We start from the raw sequence: 13,510 nt of genomic DNA, 5'->3' as shown, positions 1-13,510 counted from the left end.
CTCATTCTCTCTCCCCTATCCCTCTTCTTCTCTCTCCCTCTTCTCCTTTTCTCTCCTCCTCCTCTCTCTCTTTCTCTCCCTCTCTCTCTTTTAACATATATAAAATTAGATTTTATATTCTCTTTCTTACCCCCCTCTCTCACTCTTTCTCCCCCTCTTTTTCTCCCTCTTCCTCTCTCTCTCTTTTTCCCCCTCTCTCTCCCTCTTTTTCTCTCTCTCCCTTTCTCTCTTTTCTTCTCCTCTTCCTCTCTTTCTCCTCTTCTCTCCCTCTCTCTCCCTTCTTTCTCTCTCTCTCCTTCTCTCCTTTTCTCTCTCTCCTTCCGCTCTCACTCTTCCTCTTCTCTCTCTCCCCTTCCACTCTCTTTGTCTTCCTCTCTCTCTCTCTCCCTTTTCCTTTTCTCTTTCTCTCCCTCTCTCTTTCCCTCCTCTCTCTCTCCTACCCCTCTTTCTCCCCTTCCCCATTCTTTCTCTCTCCCTTTTCTACCTCTATCCCTTTCTCTCACTCTCTCCCATATCCCTCTTCCTCTCTATCTCTCTCCTTCTCTCCTTCCCTCTTCCCCTCCCTCCCCTTTCTCCCTCTCTCCCTCTCTCTTTCTCTCTGTCTCTCTCACTTTCTCTTCCTCTCTCTTCCTTTCTCTTTCTTTTGCGCTCTTTCTCCCCCTCTCTTCTCTCTCTTTCTCTCTCCTCCTCCTCATCTCTCTCTTTTTTCTATCTCTCCTTCTTCCCTCTTTTTTCCTCTTTTCTCTCTCCCTCTTTCTCTCTCTTGTTTTGAAGAAAAAAAGGGGAGAGAGAGAAGAGGAATATAGAGTGAGAAAAGGTTGAGAGAGAAAGAGAAAAGAGAGAAAGAAAGGAAAGAAAGAGGAGAAAGAGAGAGAGGAGGGAGAAGAAAGAGAGAGACAGAAGGGAAGGGAGAGAGAGAGAGAGAGAAATAGGAGAGAGAAAGAGAAAAAAGGAAAAAAAGAGAGAGAGAAAGAGGAAGAGAGAAGGGAGGGAGAGAGAGAGAAACAAAAGGGGAGAGAAAGAGAGAGAAGGAGGAAGGGGGAGAGAGAGAGAGAGAGAGAGAGAGAGAGAGAGAATGGGAAGGGAAGGGAGCGAGGGAGAGGGGATAAAAAGGAAAGAGAGGGAGAGAGAGGGAGATAAATTGGAGAGAGAGAGAGAGAGAGAGGGGGGAAGGGAAGAAAGAAGAGAAGGAGAGAGAGGAAGAAAGAAGAGAAGGAGAGAGAGGAGGGAGAGGAGAGAGAGAGAGAGAAAGAAAAGGGGAGAGCGAGGAAAATGAGGGAGAGAGAGAGAGAGAGAGAGGAAGAGAGAAGGGAGGAGAGAGAGAGGAAGGAAGGAGGAGCGAGGGAAAGGGGAAGAAAAAGGAAAGAGAGGCAGATGAAATAGAGAGAGAGAGAGAGAGAGAGAGAAAGAAAAGGGGAGAGCGAGGAAAAGGAGGGAGAGAGAGAGAGAGGAAGGAAGGGAGAGAGAGAGAGAGAGAGGAGGGGGAGCGAGGGGGAGCGAGGGAAATGGGAGAAAAAGGATAGAAAGGGAGAGGAAATGGAGAGAGAGAGAGAGAGAGGAGGGGAAGAAAGAGGAGAAGGAGAGAGAGAGAGAGAGGAAGAAAGAGGGGAGAGAGAGAGAGAGGAGGGAGAGAGAAAGAAAAGGGGAGAGCGAGGAAAAGGAGGGAGAGAGAGAGAGAGAGAGAGAGAGAGAGAGAGAGGAAGAGAGAAAGGAGGAGAGAGAGAGGAAGGAAGGGGGAGAGAGAGGGAGATGAGAGAGAGAGAGAGAGACGAAGAGAGATGGGAGGGGGAGAGAGAGGAGGGAGAGGAGAGAGAGAAAGAAAGGGGAAGAGAGAGGGAAAGGAGGGAGAGAGAGGAGAGGGAGAGAGAGGAGGAGAGAGAGAGGGAAATGAGAGAGAAGGGGAGAGAGAGAGAAAGAGAGAGAGAGAGAGAGAGAGAGAGAGAGAAGGGAGAGAGAGAGAGGAGGAAAGGGGGAGAGAGAGAAGGAGGGAGACAGAGAGAGAGAGGGAGAGAAGGAAGAAAGGGAAAAGAGAGAGAGAAGGGAGAGAGGAGGAGAGAGAGAGTGAAGGGAGAGAGAGAGAAAGAGTATGTAAAAACTAATTTTAGAGTTTAAATAAAACCAGTTTTAATTTGGATTAAAACTAAACTGAACCATAAAAACTGGTTTTCATAAAAACTATGGTTTCAGTTCAGTTTTTTATTTAAAAAAACTGGTTTATTTAAAACAGTTTCAGTTCAGTTTCAATTCAGTTCAGTGAAACCAGTTTTTTTGCACACCCCTTGTTGGGAAGGAAGGTTCGATGAGCTAGAGGCTTGGTTGGTGTTGGTGTTGTTGGTAGGAGGTAAGGTCAACCTTGAGAGAATCTCGACTATGAAAGACATTTGAGCACTCATAGTGCTAACTTGTGCATTGAGAGTCCTATTGTTCTCTTCATGTTTCTCCATCATAGCCCTAAGTCTCTCTTGCTCTTGGTAAAATGCACGGTTAGAGTCATCACCTTGGTTTGTGGGAGAAGAAGAGGGTTGATTAGGTTGTTATCTTTGGTAAGGCGTTTAGTATCTATGGTTGTTGTTTTGGTTTTGTTGTAATTGTTGGTATGGTTGGTTATGGTGGTTTTGGTTGTGGTATTGGGAAGAAGGTTGGTTGTTGTTGTGGTAATGAGAAGATGAATTGCCTTGGTTCCATCTTTGATTGTGGTTTTCCCTTGAGCATTGTCCCTCCACCCTTGATTATAACTATTACCATGAGAGTAATTGTTTTGACCTTGAGATTGATAGGGTGGACGGTTGTTATAGTTCAAATTGGCTACCGCAAAAGTGTAATCCTCTTGGACTTGATGGCATTGGTTGGTGTAATGTGCGGTACTAGAGCATAAACCACATACTCTAAGAGGTCCTTCAAGTTGGAGGATTTGAGGTGGGACTTGGATGGCTTAGATTGATTGAAATGCCTTTTGTTCTTTGCGAATCTCCGTGAGGAGAGTGGTCATGTCTTCAAGCACTTTAGTCAAAGCCGATGTGGAAGGGAGGTGCTTCCACCACACTCTTGGAAGGATTGTTCCTCACTCTCACATGTTGGGTAGCCTCGGCGACATCATTGATCAAACTCCATGCTTCCGCCGCCGTCTTGTTCTTAGAAAGGGAACCACCACTAGAGGCAGTGAGCAATCCCTTATCCATTGCACAAAGACCTCCAGTGAAATAGCTAATGAGCAAGTGAGTGTCTAACCCATGATGTGGACAAGATTCCAACAACCTTTTAAATCGAGTCCAATATTCAAAGAGTGTCTCTTGGTCTTTTTGCATTATACCAGAAATTTTCTTTCGAATATAGTCGGTCTTCTCCGGAGGAAAGAACTTATCTAAGAACTCTCTTCTCAATATATCCCATTCAGTCACCACTTCATCCGGTTGGGAGTAGAACCACTCTTTTGCCGACCCCTCAAGAGAGAAGGGGAAAGCAAAAACCATGATAGCAATCTCATCGGCACCATGCCTTCGAGCTGTAGAACAATCAACTTGGAAGTTTCTCAAGTGCCTAATGGGGTCTTGGCCCGGTAGTCCATGGTACTTAAGAATAAAGTTAATCAGACTATTCTTCAACTCAAAATTCGGATCAAAATTTGGATACCTAGCTTGCAACGGTTGAAGAATGAGATCCGGTGCTCCTTGTTCGTACAAGGTAATCCTACGTGGCTCCGCCATGTGGTTTTCACCTGTAGTATGCAAAGATGTATCAGTAGTGCCAATAGAAGAATCGGAAATTATGGACTCTAAGTCACTCTTGGTTCCGTCTAGTACTTCGGAGGGTTCCTCAAGAGAGGCCGAAGCACTAGCCATGTAATCCAACCGCCGCCTAGCTTGCCGAGTGTGTAACAAAGTTCTTTCAATTTCGGGATCAAGCTCGACTAAGCTAGAATTCGGTTGAGACCGAGTCATTCAACTTAGAAGTCATAGCTCATGTATTAAAGGAAATCTAAACTAAAAACAAAGTAATCAAAGCAAGTAAACTATCTACAATATTCACATATTCACATAACCAATATCAAAGCACACGTTGCAACCATTCCCCGGCAACGGCGCCAAAAATTTGATGAAGAAATTATGGTTGGTCTAGAATTTTCATCAATAGAAAACCAATGTCATTGTCATAGTATAGTCCTAGACCAACAAATAGTTCCCTCAATCAAATTTAGAATATGGTTGTTACAAAGTTAACCCCAATATAAAGTAACCGAGAGTATTAGTCTCGAGTCATCCTCAAGAGAATGGGCAAACATGTGCATCAATATTGGTTAGAATTCCGGGGTTAGGAATCATAAGCAAGAATTTAAACTACTAAACTTAACATGCAAGAAATCTTAAAGGGAAAGGAATTAAATCAAAGCAACCAAAGCTAAGTATAAGCACTTTCAATCTAGTAAGGGAACGTATAAATCTACCGCTATGCTAGAACTAAGTAAACAACTAAACTAACTATAACAAGAATCAAGCAATTTGGATTTTTGGGTTTCAAATATGAATAATAAAAGGAACTCTTGGCTAGGCATAGGAATTGGGGTCACCATCCTTGTCTAATAACCATATCTTGACAATTATGAGGAACCAAGCTTATTAAGTCTACTTCTATGCTTGAAGTATGTCAAATGGCTTGATCAACATCAATCTATAAGTTCTAACCTAGCTACTAATTGACTTAGTAATAGGCTAGTGTCAATGGTTATCAAATTGACCACTAAGAGTTCTCACATCACCAATTCAATCAGACCCAATGACTCAAGGTCACCTAATTCCCTTAGCCTAGGCCAAGAGTATAGGAAACTACTCCATAATCAAAGGAAACATTTCATCAAACACATGGTATGCATTAATAAAAGACATGTTCAAATTGCAAATTAATTGAGAATCACAAATACCCACTAACAATTATCAATAGAAAATAACTCAATTAACACTATCAATCATAGAAAACATCAATGCACTAATAGAAATCCAAGATCCACAAAGTTCATAAAATAAGAAGAAAAAGGGAAATAACAAGAAAACATGAATTCAACACAAGATCTAAACCAAAATCATAACTAGAGAACTCAAATTAAGTAATTGAAACTAAAATTAACAAAACCCAATTCAGAATTTCAATAAGGGAGGATAAAAAACAAACTAAATCTAGAGAGAAGTAAGAGTTTCTCTCTCTAGAAAACAAGAATAAAAAACTAGCTAAAATTATGTGTCATGTGTGTATGATTGGATCTCCCTCTTCCTCCCTCAATTCCGGGTCTTTTCCATGCAGAATCAAGTTGGATTTGGGCCTGGAGCCTCCAAAAAATCTCCAGCCACGATTTCATTAATGAAGTCACGTGCTGAGCGTCACGCGTGCACATCAGCCACGCGTGCGCGTCATCTGAGTTCTGCGAGCCACGCGTACGCGTTGAGCATGCGTACGCGTCGGTCACTGCTGCGCCAATCCACGCGTGCGCTTCAGCCACGCATGCGCGTCGTCTCTAGTTCTCCAAAGCTCCATTCTTCATGTTCCTTCCACTTGTACATGCTTCCTTTTCATCTTTTAGACCATTTTTGCCCTATAAATCCTGAATCCACTTAACAAACACATCACGACATCGAATGGTAATGGAAGAGGATTAAAATATGGTATTTTTAGGGTAAAAGAAGCATGTTTTAAACCATGAAGCAAAATTTGGAAGGAAACACAAAACCATGCAATTTATATGAATAAGTGCAGAAAATATTGATAAAATCCCCTAAATTCTAAACAAGATAAACATAAAATTGGGGTTTATCAGTCATCGTAGATCCCAACTGGTTCACGGGATTCCTTTAACACAGACATTGGTTCTGTAGTTAATCTTTCCTTTTAAGTTTTGAAGAATTTCCCCCAATAATCTGACATTGGCACCAACGGACACCTTTGTGTGTCGACTCAGTCATCGGTAACACCATTTGCAAAACCGAAGCTTCACAACTCCTCGTAAGGTCGCACGCTCACCAATTTCATCCTTTGTGTTCATAAGTTGTGTCCTATGGATCTAACATATCGATGGTTGCATCTAGAGATTGCATACAATGTCGAAATGAGCTCAAGTTATCTGAAGGGATATCAAACTCAAAAGAGAGCAAACAATTTCAAATGGTATCTGTAAGAAATTGAAATGATACATTATGTTGTGATCAGACAAGATTGTAGAAAATAAGAAAATGCACTAGAAAGAGAATTAGAGTGCACCTCAAAGAAGGATTCCAAATTAAGAATCTTTGGTGGAAACAATAAGGCAAATTGAATCAAAATATGTATGTACTGATTTTAAGAGGATTACGAGTGCTTCAATAAAGGTGGTTCAACCCAACCATACACGTTCAGGCTTACATCAAGGAGTACAAGGTTCGCATGAGGATATGTGAAAACAAGGAATAGGATTGGGCAAGGTTCAATTTATTCACCAAGTGGGATTCCGAAATAAAGAGCTCTAATGCAATTTACAAGGGAAAATATAGGTCGGTTCATAAGGATGTATTAGTGCTCTCATTCGTACAAAACCTCATACCGTTATTAAGATCACCGTACTTCCGCAGCATTACTCTGACTCGTTGATCTCTAAGAATTGGGTTATTTGCCCACGTCAACCAAAAACGTCCCTAAATTCTGTCAGCTCTAGCAGTAATACTCTACGCAGCACAAGTAAGTTTGATCCTAAATTTGATACTAAGTATGACACCTCTATCCTCAAACCTTTCTCTCCGTCACAAGCTAGGTGTAACGCAGTGTTTCAAATTCACACAATGCAGTTAAAGCTTTATAACCAATTATACACCTACTCTTTTTCATCAGGCTCCCACGTAGGGTGTTCACAACGAATACACGACCTCACTGTTGGTTCTGACTCGCATCCTGGTTTTTCCCACGACGGTAATCCTTGGCAATGTGTTCAAATAGTCCACAAGAGTAGCATCGACCATTTCCTTTCGCCTGGTAAAACTGGGCATTGTTGTTTCTTCGGAAGTTTCTTTGACCATGAGGATGTTGACTGGCATGTCCGTCCCTTTGGAAGATCTGGTCCCTTGGTGAAAAATACTTTCCACAACCTTTGCTAATGGTACCCCCGTGAGTATCTCTCATTAAAGTCATCTTCCTAATGCAATCCTCTTCACTCTTTTGGTTCTCTTGAGCTTAGCATGAGGACATGCTAATGTTCAAGTGTGGGGAGATTTATAAACCCCATTTTTAGGGTTTATCTTATGCTTAATTGAGTGGATTTTATCCACTATTCTCACACTTATTCATAGAATTCGCATGTTTTACATTTTCCTTCCTAATTTTGTGGTATGATGGAAAACATGCTTCTTTGGTCTTAAATTTGCTATGTTTAATCCTCTCTTATTACCATTCAATGCCGTGATATGTTTGTTAAGTGTTTTCAGGGTTTATAGGGTATGAATGGCTTAGAGGATGGAAAGGAAGCATGCAAAAATGGAAGGAATACAAGAAATTGAAGGAATTGCTAAGTTGTCAATCCTGACCTCTTCGTACTAAATCGATCATCACTTGAGCTACAGAGGTCCGAATGAGGCGGTTTCAGTTGCGTTGGAAAGCTAACATCCGAGGCTTCGGAATGATATAAAATTTGCTATAGTTGCTTTACAGTTAGGGGACGCACACGTGTGACTGGTGTGGCAGACAAGCGACGCATACACGTGGCGACGCGTACGCGTGGGCAACGTGTACACATGACCAAAAAATTGCGCAGCGACACGTACGCATGGGCGACGTGTACGCGTGACAGAGCGTCACATGCTGCATTGCACAGAAGATGCTGGGGGCGATTTCTGGGCTGTTTTTGGCCTAGTTCCAAGCCCGAAAACACAGATTAGAGGCTGCAGAGTGGGGAAATCAGGGAGACACTTCTCATTATTCACACATTAGGTTTTAGATGTAGTTCTCCTCTCTCTAGGTTTTAGGTTTCTTAGTTTTAATTCTTTTCTGATTCAAAATTTTATCTTGTTTTAATTTAGTTTCTCTTCTACTTTTAATTGTCCTAGTACTTTAGTTTATCTATCTCTCTTGTTGATCTCTTTATGTTGCCAATTTAGTTTATGAATTCTCATGTTAGATTTTATTTCCCTTTTAATGCAATTTGAGGTATTTCATGTTTATTGCTTCTTCCGTTAATTGTTATCATTGATTTTGCAATTGTTGGTTTTAGATTTTACATTCTCTTATTGTTATTCTATGCTTTCATTTTGTACCCACCAAGTGTTTGATAAAATGCTTGGTTAGATTTTAAATTAGCTTTTTATGTTCTTAGCTTAGATTGAGTAAATTGGAGACTCTTGAATTGTCAAAGTCTCATGTTGATTGGTGATTGAAACTTGCTAGTCGGCTTGAGCTTCACTAACTCTAGTCTTTGATTAGGACTTGTGAACTCAAGTTGATTCTCTCACTTGACTTACCTTCGATTGTTAGAGGTTAACTAAGTGATAGCAAAAGGCAATTACCATCACAGGTGATTATGATAATGGGGATAGAAATTCCAATTATGAATCCTTGCTAGGACTTTTCTTAATCATTAGTTTGTTTTCTTGTCATTTACTCCTTGTTCAACATTTAAAAACCCAAAAAGATACAATCTCATAACCAATTATAAGTACACTTCCCTGCAATTCCTTGAGAGACGACCTGAGGTTTAATACTTCGGTTAATTTTATTGGGTTTGCTTAAGTGACAAACAAATTAAATTTGATTGAGGTTTAATTGTCGGTTTAAATCTATACTTGCAACGCGATTACTTTTGTGAAATTCTTTACCAACGATTTTTCCCCCGAATGGGTTGCTCGCGTCGCGTGTTGAAGTTCGTGTATGCAAGGGTTAAAAATCCACTTGCTCATGTACCCAGGCAACATTTGCGTACGCGAGTTTCCCAACCTGAATAGGTTGGTCGCGTCACATGTCCCTGTCGCGTACGCAGCCAGTCCAAAACTTAGAAAAATTTTAAATGTTGCAAAATTCAATTTTTGGTACCAAACTTTGAACAGTCATAACTTTCTCTACAAAAATCCATTTTCTTCAAACTTTATATCAATTTAAATTTCTCAAAGCCATCTTTAATTTAAAATAAAGTTCATTTAATTTTAAGTTTTGAGGCTTGAGTTATACTCTATCAAAGTTCACCAAAAAGTAGTTTTTACCAAAAACAACAAGGTCCTCAACTTTCCAAAATTCACAACCAAAATCAATTCAAAACCAAACCAAACTCCAATTCACATCAATTTCTACCTTTTATGTCATAATTCACCACTCTTACCAAATTTTGCACTCACATTATACACTTCTCAACCCCAATCATCAAATATATCGTTCTAGAATCATTTCTCAACCAACACAATCATACATCATCATTCTATAGTTATCATAGTAATCAACCTTAATCATTCACAATATCACTATTCAATACTATTCATTAACCTCAATAACGTTATTTATCCAAATCATCAAGTCATCAATTCATCATACATCATCAATCAACCAAGTTCAACAACCAATTCAATCCAACCTATCCTATGAGTCACTAGCCTATATATCCTGAAATATTATATATTACATAGAAAAAACCGAAACCATACCTTGGTCGATTCTCAATATGCCCAAAATCCCAAAATTGAGTCCAACTCAAGCCTCCAATCACCAACAATCAATACAAAGCTCCAAATAAATGCCAACAATCACAACTTCAATCTATATATACACATAATTTATAACCAATCAACTTAGGATTCATCATAATCATAATTTCACAAGGTAAAGAGCTTCCATACCTTTTTCGATGGTGTTTGGGGCATAAACCACCAATTGCCAAACCTTAAGTACCACCTAAACAATTAAAAACACAAAATCTATTCAAAACCAAAATCCACAAATTCGAAATTCTTAGGGCTGCAGGAAGGGAAGAAAATCTTGAAATCTTACCTATAAGAGTTAGATGAGAGTAACGGGCTCAGCAAGAGCTTCACGTAGCCGCTGACAGCACGCGAATCGGAGCACTGTAGTTCGAATTATGGCCACCGGAAGTTGTATGTGAATAGTAACACTTCTCTCTTCTCCTCTCAATTCATGCAGCTGCTCAAACCCTTATGTGTGTGTGTTTGTGGCTGAAATGATTCATTAATAAGTGTTATATATGTTGGGTTTGGGCCCAATTTGGGTCCGGTTCAACCTATTAGCGTTTTTGGCCTGTTTGGCCCAACTTTGGGTCAAACCTTTAAAATTAGCGCTCGGTTTTCAACTTTAATATATTTCCTAAAGTTTTCTACTGTTTTTATTATTCTCACATAGTACCAAACAGATTTAAACCGGTACTGCCGGTAAATTTACCGGTACACATTTTCACGTAATTTTTCAAAAAAAATTACATTTTTTAACACAAAAAAATCTATTGAATCCAATTATCATATTTATATTTTCTAATTAATATTCTAAATATTTGAAACCTATTTTAGAACAATTAATTTAATTCAATTAAGCGGCTAATTAATCGCAGTTCTTACATGTTTAGTTTATATATGCATTTTACCTTCATTGCAATGAATTGTGTATTTACGGTTGAAACTCAGTTAAAACTAAAATTGATGTTTATTGCAAATAAAAGAAAGAAGAAAATAAAACTTTTATTTCAATCAAATGGACAATAATTTATTATATAATCGGACTATTTTGATAATAAAGTTTCTCCAATAATTTTTTATAAATTATAAAAATAGTTATATTATGGTTAATTAGTTAGGTTAAATGAAGGATTAAAATTAACCATGATAAACTAACTCATTTTAACTAATAATAATTTGACATGTAATAAGAAATAATTTATCTTTTACTATTAATAAGATTGAATAAAATTTACCTTTTTTCGAATTAATTATTTAGATGTCACCAATTTGCTATCATGGCACTTTATATAATTTTTGGTAGTGTAAGGTACATTAAAGAATCTCGCTATGTTACCAACAACATTTCTGCCAAGTTCTGTAATAGCTCAAATGGCATAAACTCCCCATACTCAATTAAGAGGTTGCGGATTCGAGTCTTCTATCTTTCCAAATTTTTGCCAATGAGTAATAGCTCAAATGGCATAATCTCCCCATACTCAATTAAGAGGTTGCGGATTCGAGTCTCCTTTCTTTGGTAAAAAAAAAATAGCAGATAATATATTGGTACCCTATACTTTTCCTACATAAAATTGTGGAAACAGGAATATGAAAACGCGGGACATCTAATTTCATTCTTCCGTCTCTATCTAATCTATTATATTTAGAGTAAATCATATTTCCGGTCCTTAACTTTTCACCCCTTAACAAATTTAAATATCCAAATCGATTTTTATTTACTTTGGTATATCTACGTTATAGTTTTTGGTTAGGGACTGAAAAAGGCATTTATTCAAAGTAAATAGGGACTGGAACGTACATATATCAAAGTAGATAGGGATCGATTTGGATTTTTAGATTTTTTAGGGAGTGAGAAGTCCATCGAACAAATAATTAAGGACCGGAAAGAACATTTATTCTTATATTTATTATATATTTTATCTATTATATATTATTAATTTTATAATCAAAATGTCTCACATGTTATTTTTTTTATTATAATTAAAATTAAATATTTTTTTAAAATTAAAGAATTCTATCCATCTTTTTACTAATTTTATAACCATAATATGACATATATTACTCATTCTTTACAATTAAAATCAAATATTTTCTTCTAAAATTAAAGAATTTTTTTCTACTAATTTTGCAACTAAAATGAGCACATGTCATTCTCTCATTGCAATTGAAATCAAACCTTTCTCTTCAAAATTAAAGAATTCTCTCCTCTTCCCTCTCTCTTTATCTATCCCTCTTATTCTTTTAACCATTATATCTCTTTTATATATCATTATTAATGACTAATTACAAATTTGACAACTAAAATGTGCAACATGATATTCTTTAATTAAAATTAAAATTAAAATATTGAAATTGAAATTGAAATATAGCTATATTATATATTATATTATATTATATATTACTATCTAATTTAATAACAAAATGTGTCACATGACACTCTTATTAAACTTGAGAGAAAATATTTTCCTCCAAAATTAATAAACTCGCTTTCTAAATTCTCTCATCTACCACTCCCCTCTTTTTTCTATTTTTCTCTACCCTTCTCACTCTATATATAATTTATTATATATTTATATATTTATATATTATTATCTAATTTAATAACCAAATGTCTCACATGACATTATCTTATTAAAATTGAGAGAAAATATTTTTCTCAAAAATTAATAGACTTCCTAAATTCTCTCATCTATCTCTCTCCCTTTTTTTATTTCTCTCTACCCTTCCCACTCTATATATAATTTATAATTTATATTTTATATTAGTAATTTGAGAAATTAAAATGTGTAATCCGATATTTTTTATTATAATTAAAATAAATTTTTTCTTTTAAAATTAACAAACTCCTTCTTTCAGTCTTCATCTTTATCTTTTTCTCTCTTTTTTCTCATTCTCTATTTTTTCTATCTTTTTATTCTTAAAAAAAATAAAATTAACAAAATTATATAATTCAAATAAAAACTATATACATATTTTTTGGTTTTTTATTTAATTTTAAATTTTCACTGCTTATCTTTCTAATCTATATTTTTATTTCTCTTCTTTCAAATATTTATTAAATATAATTTGGAGAGAATACTAATGTTATGATTAAAAGTTAAAATCAAGATTTAATTGTTTAAAAGAAATTGATTTTGAGTTAATTTTATAACTATCAATATAATTTTTTTATGCTAATATTTTTTTATATTTTTATATGCATAGAGAAAAAGAATATTATTTTTAAATAGCAAGCATAAAAATTAATTATTTTTATTTGTGTAACAGGTTTAACACCTAATTAAAAGTATACAAGTTAAATCGTTTCAAATTTTGGATAACGAATATTAAAATTATATATTAGTAATAAATTAAACTCTTTGACATGAAAATAATAACTAAAAATCTTATTGTTTGATTTTTTATTTACGGTGACCTTTTGGTCTTCTTAGTCAATAGAGACTTTTATCCTCTATGATTTTTTTGTAAAAGTAGTTTGATTCTATAAATATTTTATGCCATAATATATAATGTCAAGACAAAATCAACGTAATTTTAAAAGATTTATATTCTCGTAATGTAATTATGAGTAAAAATACTAGTTCTATATAATTCTAAAATGAGTATTGAGTACCATATTATCATAAAGATTAGCGTTGATAAACGAAATAAATGGCACTCATATGTATGTAAAGTATGTAAATTTATATATAAACTAGAATGAAAATGTAAGGAGGAAAAGGTTGATATTGTATTCAAAATAGAAAATGCCTAAAATTGTGGAAACATGGAACTTGTAAATGCGAAGTAAGTAAGCCTCCTATGTTAATTTCATATTGAACTTGCACCTCATGCAG

The sequence above is a fragment of the Arachis ipaensis genome, chromosome B1 (genome assembly GCF_059453495.1).
Source record: "Arachis ipaensis isolate K30076 ecotype BB chromosome B1, ASM5945349v1, whole genome shotgun sequence".
In the NCBI taxonomy this organism is placed as follows: domain Eukaryota; kingdom Viridiplantae; phylum Streptophyta; class Magnoliopsida; order Fabales; family Fabaceae; genus Arachis; species Arachis ipaensis.
Note: the sequence above shows the minus strand (reverse complement) of the source record.